At 29.8% G+C, this 10,393-nt stretch overlaps 1 protein-coding gene across 3 annotated transcripts in view; it reads right to left on the bottom strand.

Annotated features, from left to right (window-relative positions):
• The window catches only part of LOC108756931 (serine/threonine-protein kinase Warts), a 24,539-nt gene extending 14,201 nt beyond the window's left edge, over positions 1 to 10,338 (bottom strand). Inside the window, exon 1 of one of the 3 annotated variants that reach the window (XM_018501132.1) lies at positions 10,190 to 10,338. The gene's annotated coding sequence lies outside the window, so the exon portion shown is untranslated. Of the gene's footprint in view, positions 1 to 844; positions 923 to 9,228; positions 9,867 to 10,189 lie in introns of those variants that run through there. The other 2 variants (XM_018501131.1, XM_018501133.1) reach the window with 2 other exon arrangements.
• Between the last annotated feature and the right edge of the window lie 55 nt (positions 10,339 to 10,393).

Here is a 10,393-nt window from a genome sequence, read left to right as displayed (position 1 = left end):
TCATCAAAAATATGATATTTCTTAACAACAAATATTTTACTAATTAAGATAACTAGTGTTTATGTTATATTTTTACAATATTGTAACTTCATGTATAGTAGTATCTAATGCGCATCAGTGCAAAGTGGTAGAATTCTTTATTAGTTGCAATATCCTGAGACTAAAATAAATTTTCTCTAGAAATTTATAGAAGCAAATGGAAAAAATATGTCACACAAATAAATTTATTTAATTTTTTAATTCAAAAAAATAAGAAAATAATAAGTTAGTTTGAAAAAATCCTAAGAATAAAAAATAAGTTTTCCTGAAAATGTTAAGAATTACCTACATAACATACTATTTATATTTAAATTACATCTTACTATCTTATACCTCTTATAAAATTAAAAATACAAGTTTGAGAGAGAGAGAGAGAGAGAGAGAGAGAGAGAGAGAGAGAGAGAGAGAGAGAGAGTAAAATCCAGCAAAGAGCAAAATTTGTATTTCATGATACAAAAAAGATATATATATAGAACCTAAAATTTACTTTAAAACTTATTTATTAATAAATTTATTTGAAATTAAGTTTTAAGTATAATATATATTAAAGTACAAAACACAGAAATTGGACTATGTTTTTCAAACGTATTTAAGAAAACAAAAGGAAGTAATAATAGAGTTCACTTGAGCTATTATTGCACTATATTTCAAGAATATTGAGATCTCAGATATCGTCGCAAAAAAATAAATTTTAGAAACCAATAAATTATGAATTTTTCCGTTAAAATGACCTAGTTAGTTAACTTTCCTAAATTTAATCTCTCTTTCTTACATACACACACACCATACACACACAGTTCTTTACTTTATGAGCATTATGTCGTTGATTTACTATTTTCTTTAAATCATTAGGTTTGGTTTTACAAAAAAAGGCTAGTTATTAATATGATTTGATTTCTTATCATCAATTTTTTTTTTAAGTAATTCAAGTTGAGATGACTTCAAGTGTTTCCTAATAAATACCGTACCTTCAAGCATTTCGTAGCTACCTTAACTCCTTATCTTTTTTTCTCTTCAATGTCCGAATATGGCTATGTTTCAAAATTCATTACCAGTGCTAAAAACCTACATTCTGTTCAATGAGAGAATGATCTCGGATCGGACGAAAACTTGTCCGTTGTGCGCAGATCTTCATAGCGTTGTACAGCGTTACATTTCCAGCAAACGAGAATGGATTGAAATGAATTGAAATGGATTCAGATTTTCAGAAATATGGATTCATGAATGTTACAATAAATTCTTTTCAATCCTGAATGCATTTTTATTCGTTTATAGGAATTGCATGGAGCATATCTCTATGCTTTCAATCTAAAAGTAATATTAGCTTTTTCTGTGCATTGTGAATACTGTTCAATTTAAAATTTTGAATAGGAAATGCAGTTTTTTAATCCAATTGAATCTAATTGAATCCAATTGAATCCAATTAAATCCAAAAAAAGTATTTCGCTATTTAAAATATGCATTAGAAAAAAATTTCAATCCATTTTAATCCATTCTCGTTTGCTGGGTTGCCTGCTATGCGCAAACCGAGGTCATTCTCTCGTTGTATATATATATATATATATATATATATATATCGGTTTGCGCATAGCAGGCAATGTAATGTTTTTGTATGTGTCATGGGTTTTAGGGCCATGGCATACAAAAAAATTTAAACAGTAAAACGTAAGCCGTAAACAATCAGGCTAAGTCCACAACCTTGCTTTAAGAGATCGTAAGTCATAAGCTGAAAGTTAATGACGATATATCGGTCACAGAATTTATGCTTTTAGGCAAAGAATTGGGTTTAGTTCAATTCGCTTAAGCCTAAAGGTTAAAACTTAAAGATTGCACAGTTTAAAGACAGAAATTATTGTTACTTAATCTCTTTCGACTTATGACTTAAGGCCTCTTAAAGCAAAGTTGTGAATCGAGACTAATTTTTCATTTTCGGTAAAAGCGGACTTTGTGCTTAAATATTCGGTATAAATTAAATACATACATATCCAATTCAGCGCGTCGAAATCTTATTAACAATCATTATGAACAGAACTAGAGAAATTATATGTCATACATAATATCATATATTAAATTGACAAGCAATAATATTAATTTAATAATATTGTAGTCAGAAAAAGTATATTTCTTAAATATTCCCAGATAGCCAAATATCTGCAGTCTTCTAGCAGACTGTCAGCAGGTTCGAGCAGAAAATGACGGCAGTCTGCCATCAACTGCGTTCGTATTAGGCTTGTGTTCTGTTAACATCGCCTGTCGACATAATGTGAAGGCAAATTGTTGGCAGAAACTGAGCAGATCCTGCCGACATTATCTGACGCTTGCAGATTCTGTTACATTTTTTCTAGCAGTCTGTCAACAGTATTATGTACATCTAATTCTGTTGTCATTTTGTTGACATAGTGTGCAGCAGATATTTAAAAAATCTGCTTTCTACAAACTTGGCTATTTAGATTTATTACAAAAACGTATTTCTATAACTCAAATCTTATTGATTAATTATCACTTAACTGTTCTTTTTTTCTTTTGTCTATCATAAATTACATTTTACTCACATCACTCATTACGCTCGCAATATACTTACAATTCCTACAATTCGCCTAGCCTGACTAATGTTTGTTCTCGGACACATTAAAGATTAAAACACAATATTTGACAATGTTTAATTCATAACAAATATAAAATATCAAAGAAATAAAATAATAATTTAAAAAGAGAAAATATTAAAAACGCACAGACAATCGCGTTTAAACTGTAAAATTTTTAATAATTTAATAATGCTTATCTCTTAGTCTTTAAATTCGCAGTTACAGTTATTCTCCTTGCCATGGTCTCATATTAAAAGACCGTTAAACATCTTGATAGATTTTATGTGTATTAAGGTGCCTTTTTTCATCCGATACGATATATCTATCATTTCTTAAATACTTAATAAATGAATAAGGTGCTTTAAATTGCAGAATTAATTTTTTAGAAACTCTTGGCGTGTCAAAATTTTTAAGCATAACTAAATCACTTTCTTTGTACTTACGTAAATATTTTCTTTTTTGATTAAATAGGTCCTTATTACGTCTTTGTAATTAAATTATCTTATCAGTAACTCCAAACTCGAAATCTAATTGATTCTAAATTACATTTTTCAACGTTTTCTTTATTGCTATCATTATTTATATTTTCATGCAAATACGTTGCTATTTCATCTATAACTTTATCTCATTGTTTAATACCAAATAAAATTTTGCTAGGAGTTTCTCCAGTACCTTTATTTATTGTATTATTAAATGCGTATTCAACTTCTCTTAATACCAGTATTTGTCTGTATTATCAACTAATTTAACTAACATTTTGGCGTAAGTGTTTGATTAATTCTTTCAACCTGTCCATTAGTTTAACGAGAACTGGTTGTATTATTAATAAATATGTTTTATATCATTTTACACAACGAAATTGCGAAATTCTTAGAATGTAAAAGCAGTACCTTACTAAAATATTGCTTATCCAATTAAGCGCACATGATGTATACGAGAACTTGGGCTTCTATTCTCGAAAAATATCGCATATAAAAAACTAGGGAAATACTATAATATGCGATATTTTTCAAGAATAAGAGCCCTGATCTATATTCTATAATATAATCAAAATTTTGCATTGCTACCAAATTATCCGAGAATTCACATCTTTTTTATTAAATGTTAGCTTTAATACTTCATAACCAGTTATAATTTTAAGCTATATTTCTTGCAAATATATATATATAGATACGAAAATGATATAACGCGTAAATTATTGCCAGAGTTTCTAGTTCAAAACTATGGTAACAAGTTTCATTTTCTGTGATCCGTTTAGAAAAATAAAAAATAGAGTAAAGTTTACAATCTTTTTTTCTGCATTAATATAGTACCATATCCCAAAATACTCGCGTTGCAATATAATTCAGTTTTATTCTTAGGACTAAAAACTGTTAAAATTGAATTAGAAACTAACTTAGTTTTAATTTCTCCGAATGCCTTTGTATCAAAAGTAAATGCAGTGTTTGCCTTCTTTAATATTTCGTATAACAGTTTAGCTGTAATTGCAAAGTTTTCAATAAATTTTCTAAAACAAAAGCTTAATTCAATAAAACTTTACATATCGCGTACATTTTTAAGAAGTGGAAAATTTTCTATTGTGGATATTCCTTCCACTGTAGGTTTACCATCTTTATAATTATATCATAAGATATTCTATCTTAGCACATAAAAATTTATATTTTTCAATTTTAATCCCATGTTATTTTGTACTCTAATAATCGAAACACTTTAATAACTCAAAACGATACTCTAACGTCTTTGATATCACAAGTATATCATCCAAACCGAAATATTCTCATTATTAATTAATTCCTTGAACACTTCATAAACGAATTGTTGAAATCTAGCGGAATCTACTTTTAGACCAAAAGGTATTCTAAGAAATTCATATTGTTTAAATGGCGTACAAAAGCTTCATATTGTCCAAATTTATATTGTTCAAATGGCTTACAAAAGCTATATATTTTATCGATTCTAGAAACATATGTATTGTATATATAAACAACATTACATAAAGAAAAAAAATTACGTAAATCTAAATGTATAAATAATGTTTTATTATCTATATATAAAAGTGCTAATTGATCTTCAATTATCGGATAATTATATCCCGTGCTAACTTCTTATTTAAAGTACGATAATAACGCACAATCGGTAATTGATTATTTTTCTTTCTTACTTATAAAATTATTAGGAACGCATATTCCGAATTACTAACACTTATAATTTTTTTCTATTCCCAATTATTCAAAATAACATATAATTTCTCTTTTTCAAAATAAGACAATCTTCTGGGTTAAAAATAAAAAGTAAATCTTTAACTATTAATTGTAATTCGATCTTAATCTCTGAAAATTCTGGTCGTTCAGGCAATAATTTTCATAAAACATCTGATTCAACTTTGTCTTGTCGCAATTTGAAATCTCATTATTAATTTGTAAAGTTTCTGTAATATTTTGTTTCTGTAAACACCATGCCATAACAAACGCCTAATCTCGGAAATATTAAATATTAAAAAACAGAAAAACAGCCTCAACTTAGAGACAGATACGAAGGGACTTTACAAAGCGTACATACCGATAATAAACAAATTAAGACTTTGCAGTACTAAGATCATGTTTTACACGTTGTAATATATCAGTTAGTATCAGACCGTCACAGCAGTCACATTATATAAATTCATACATTTTTATCTTTAATTTTTTTACTAGTAATTTTATAAATTTATACATCTTTAATCTTTAACTTTTTGACTAGTAATTTTATATATTTATACAATTTTAATCTTTAACTTGGTGACTAATAGTTTTAATAATTTCACATATATTTGACCTTATAATTAATAGTGACTGATATAAGCAATTTTACATCTTATCTACATCATACGTTAGAAGAATGTAAGACCATAACGGTGAGCTCTTTAATATAGTAATGAAATTATTTGTAATCTGTACTTAAAAGATTATAACTTATAGATAATCGTAAAAATTTTTTATCAATCGGTCGTTCAATCGATTGCGAGTAATTCGTTTTCACCCTCCGTCTATGGTGTTACATCGGATTCACATAAGATACGGATTACATATATTTATAAGAATATTTCAATGCGTTTTTTATACCCTTTAATGACTTAATAGTGACTATTCAAAATACTGACAATCTGACTTTTTCACTACGTTTTTGCTCTGTGAATTTATGATATCTGATGATGGCACAATTATGATGCCAAAACATGTCATGTAATACAATGTAATGTTAAATTTTTTAATTAAATTTATATTTTATATTAATTTATCAGAATGTTAAAATTTTAAACGTTTATTACACATATCTATACTCAAATTTGACTTTAATTTGTCCTTCTATATTCTTGATATTTCTGTAAACAAATATCAATATCTCTAATGATATCATATTCTTCTTTCTTTTCCTCCAGTTAAGATCAAATTAAATGATTTAAGTACATCATGTCCTAAAACAATATTAGACAACATAGTATTGTTTGGCACCATTTAACAATAAAATTTTTTTTTAATAATTTCATTAATAGTAATTTGCTCTGATTGTATCTAAAATAATTAATTTCAAATTATTAATTCCTGCAAATTTATTATAATAATCAGACCTATCTATCAATTCATAATTTTTAACATACTTCTTTTTAATGAAACTAATAGAACTTTCAGTATCTAACAAAGCAATTTAACTGTAAATCATAACATAAATTATTGTCGCTTATCTTTAATGAGACGTCTCTTCTAAAATCTTCTTCCACTACGTGCTCGATATAGTGGAGTTCCATTCCATCTTTATAATCTTCTTTTTTACGACACTATTTCACCTGATGTGAAATAACTCCTAACTCTCCACATTTATAACAAAATCTTCGCTCTTGTTTAGAGTATTTGCAATCTTTAAATGCCCAAACTTATTGAAATTAAAACGAGCATTTTTTGGAACATAATCATTTCGATCTTCTTGTTTTGCTCGTGATGTCTTTGTTTCTAGTCCCATCTTGTCATCCCATTTCTTGAAATGCTTAGCTTCCAAACGAAGTGAAATCTTCTGGAAAGCTTGCAGTAACTGATGTTGAAGGAAAATTCTGCGTTCTCGCATGATTTTGAACTGAAAATCAGTAATGCCATCAATAATATAATCTATTCATTTTATCCTCAGGAAAATTTCTGCTTCACTTGCTTTAATAATTATATCGTAACAGCATTCTGAAAAATTTCTCTGCATACGCCATGCTCTTGTTTCAAATTGTTTCTCAATTCTAACTTATTAGGTAGTTAAGTCAAACATTTCTTTAAGTTTACACAAAAGTTCTTCGCTACTACTGTCTAAATATTCATTGGTTTTATGTAAAACCAACTTTGTACTTTTTCTTCCAAATGTAGAACTATTAAAATTTTAATTATTTTAATTATCATCAAATTCGTAAATGATTCATAATAAATGTATCTGTTTTTTCTATTTAATAAAAGATTAATTGATTCCATTAAAATCATTGTAATTCTCCAATCGCTTTTATATTTATCTTTTTTACATTGTGTTCTTTTTACTTTGTGTTTTACGTTGTACTCACAATGAATGAAGATGCTCATATAATTTCATTTCCACATTTCAATAATTCTATCTTTTTCTCCAAAAGATCGCATAAACTCTATCTCTGACATAGAATTTGAAGTACTTACCTCGATTCGTTGTTTATTTGCATTACTTTTTAAAACTCTTGGGTCTTCTTGTAAAATAATATCTTTTAATCGGTTTGCCTCCTTGAAGATCTTCCGTCAATCCAGTTATTAATTTGATCTATTGTTTGTGGATGCTTCTCTTTTAAGCTTCTCTTGAACTATTTGCAGATCAATGTCTTCAAACATCGACTTCTGATCTCAGCCAATCTGCTACCTCGAAGATCTACCTCCAATAATATAATTATTAATTCATTATTTCCAGAGATGGATAAATCTCATCTCTTTTAATACACCTCAGAGATGGATAAATCCCATCTCTTTTAATACATCTTTTATTGAAGGATCGTGAATTCACTCCATGACACCATTCTGTCTAAATTTTGTTCTTTCTTGTGCAAAATCATAATAGACAATGTAAAAAAAGATGTGTAACTTCCTTGGAATCGTAAGAAATCGTAATCTCTTCAATTTTCACCAATTAACTCTTCATCTTTATCTCACTTTTGAAATATTTGTAGTTAAGAAAAGAGTATTTCTTAGGTATTTGTTTATTATAAGAACATATTTCCATAACTCAAATCTTATTGATTAATTCATGGTGGAATATTAAAAAATTCTAATTCCACCATGGATTAATTTATCGCTTAACTGTCCTGTTTTGTCGTAAATTACACACACATCACTCACATCACTTATCACGCTGACAATATATTTACAATTTCTACAATATTGGTATTAATAAGCATCTTATAAGAAACTTAAACAATTTAATGTCAATAAAATTCTTAAAAACAAACAATTTTAAAATATAATAGTTTATGTCACGTATACTATAGATTTTAAGCACTGACAATGAATTTTATACACAGCCTATATACTTATTTCATTTTAAATGCAACGCGAACAAATTTATAGATACAATCAATACCCGCTCCCTGAGCTTAAATAGCAGTCAAGTGTAATTCTTACTTTTCCAACCAATCACATCTAGCTGCTACTTAACTTCTCTGTGTTACTAGACACATCCATAGGTGCCAAAATTGATGGAATAGACAATCAGTACAGTATGGATAAAGTTACATATAAAAAAATTAATTTCCTCTTTTCTGCTATTTTAGTGTTAATATTTATTTTTGTGGAAAAAAGTAAGAAAAATGAGTTTTTTATAGAAAAATAAAAGTGAGAGATATTTCTAAATAAGTGAAAAGAAGTCGCTCCCATGTCCATAATACAAATCGATATACGAGTTTCATGGACAATTGTATAGTTGTATTGACGAGCCAAATTATAAAGTGCAAATAGTTATATTTATGACTAGTGTCTTATACATCAGGTACTCGTATTAGTTATTAATTTATAATTACAGTTTTACTATAAGTAGTTAATGAGTTGAAGAAATAAATATGTTTAAATCATATCACTATTAGAACCATTTATAATAAATATCAATTCTAATACAAGTAATTAGTATCTGAGTATCGACCATGTAACTTTTTCTCTAGAGCAGCAAAAAAGTGACTATTTATGTGTGTGTGTGTGTGTGTGTACATATATACATATATATATATACATATATATATATACATATATATATATATACATACAAAAAAATTTTATTCACGCTTCCGCCCTAGGGAAAAATTACACGATTGACCCCCCCTGTTCTTATTATTATAGCTGTCAATACAAAATTGTGAGAGACAAAAAGATAATTTTAATATATCTAACACAAATAAGCAAAGAAGATATTAGGTCAAAACAAATTTTGATACCTAATAATATTTTTGCGTGAACCTACAATTTTCAGTTTAATTTTAATATATTTATTTAGAAATATATATAGGACAAGGCTAAATTGAATCTTGACAAGTGTAAGTCTAGTTTCAAAGCGCATAGTCCTACTTATGAGAAGAGATAATGCTTACAACACAAAGATCACTGTCAGTTAGCTCTGCCACGGATTCTGCCCAGCGTCATGGCTGAATAGATGGTGTGTAACTAGTTCAATTCACAACACGCTCTGACACTCAGGGTCACTTTTATTCGAACGTCATATACAACAACGTCGTATCACAACAGTACGGAGTTACGAACGACGAAATAACGATTAATAGCGACAAGCATAAGAATATATAGACGAGGAATACGAAATCGACACAGCGAACTCATCCGAGTGACAAGTGCTTTACGACGTCGTGAAGAGAAATCTTCATCGGATTTCCACCTCACAAGGGTGCTGATGAAAGGCACGGTGGCAAGGAAACGGTGAACATCTCCCGCGGCCGATTTTCGGCATCTTCGCGCCGCGCGCGCGCATGGAGAGGACAATCGATAGGCAGCTAACCTCCAATGAACGGATGGTCCCCGTCCCGCTGATAATACTGGTACCGAGAGAGAGATGACGGCGACCGACGACGACAAAGTCTAGTGTCGCACACATGCGCGCGCGCGCGCGCGCGCACGCTCACGCTCGTTTGTTCATGCACCGAGATGTTTATGGTACGGCGATGTGTTGCCACTCGTCGCGGAATTCCACGGGATAGAACTCTCCTGACGAAGCAACGACGGTGATGCGCGCGCGATTGTTAGCATTGGCAGTAGTAGTAGTAGTAGTAGTAGTAGTAGTAATAGTAGTGGTAGTAGTAGTGGTAGTAGTAGTAGTAGTAGTAGTAGTAGTGTAGTAGTAGTAGTAGTAGCAGTAGTAGTAGCAATAGTAATAGCAGCAGCAGTAGTAGTAATAGTACTAGTAGTAGTGATAATAGTAATAGTAGTAGCAGCAGTAGTAATAGTAGTAGTAGTAGCAGTAACAGCAGCAACAGAAGCAGCAACAATAACAGCGGCGGCGGCAGCCGTCCGTCCGAGCATATTCCCGTCGCGCTTTCTTACGTTTGCGCCGCGTGGCGAGCCATGTGACAAATCTGCGATATAGAGCGCGACGAATGTCAGCAATATATTAATCACATGTACCGCCGAAGTATCTTCTGATGCGCGCGATTCATCGAACAGGCGATCGGGGAAGCCTCCTCACGAGCAAGCATGCGGACACGCACATTCATACATACATACATACATACATACACACATATACAC

This window comes from Trachymyrmex septentrionalis, unplaced genomic scaffold (genome assembly GCF_001594115.1).
Source record: "Trachymyrmex septentrionalis isolate Tsep2-gDNA-1 unplaced genomic scaffold, Tsep1.0 scaffold13, whole genome shotgun sequence".
NCBI lineage: Eukaryota > Metazoa > Arthropoda > Insecta > Hymenoptera > Formicidae > Trachymyrmex > Trachymyrmex septentrionalis.
This window is presented reverse-complemented; position numbering and strand designations above follow the sequence as displayed.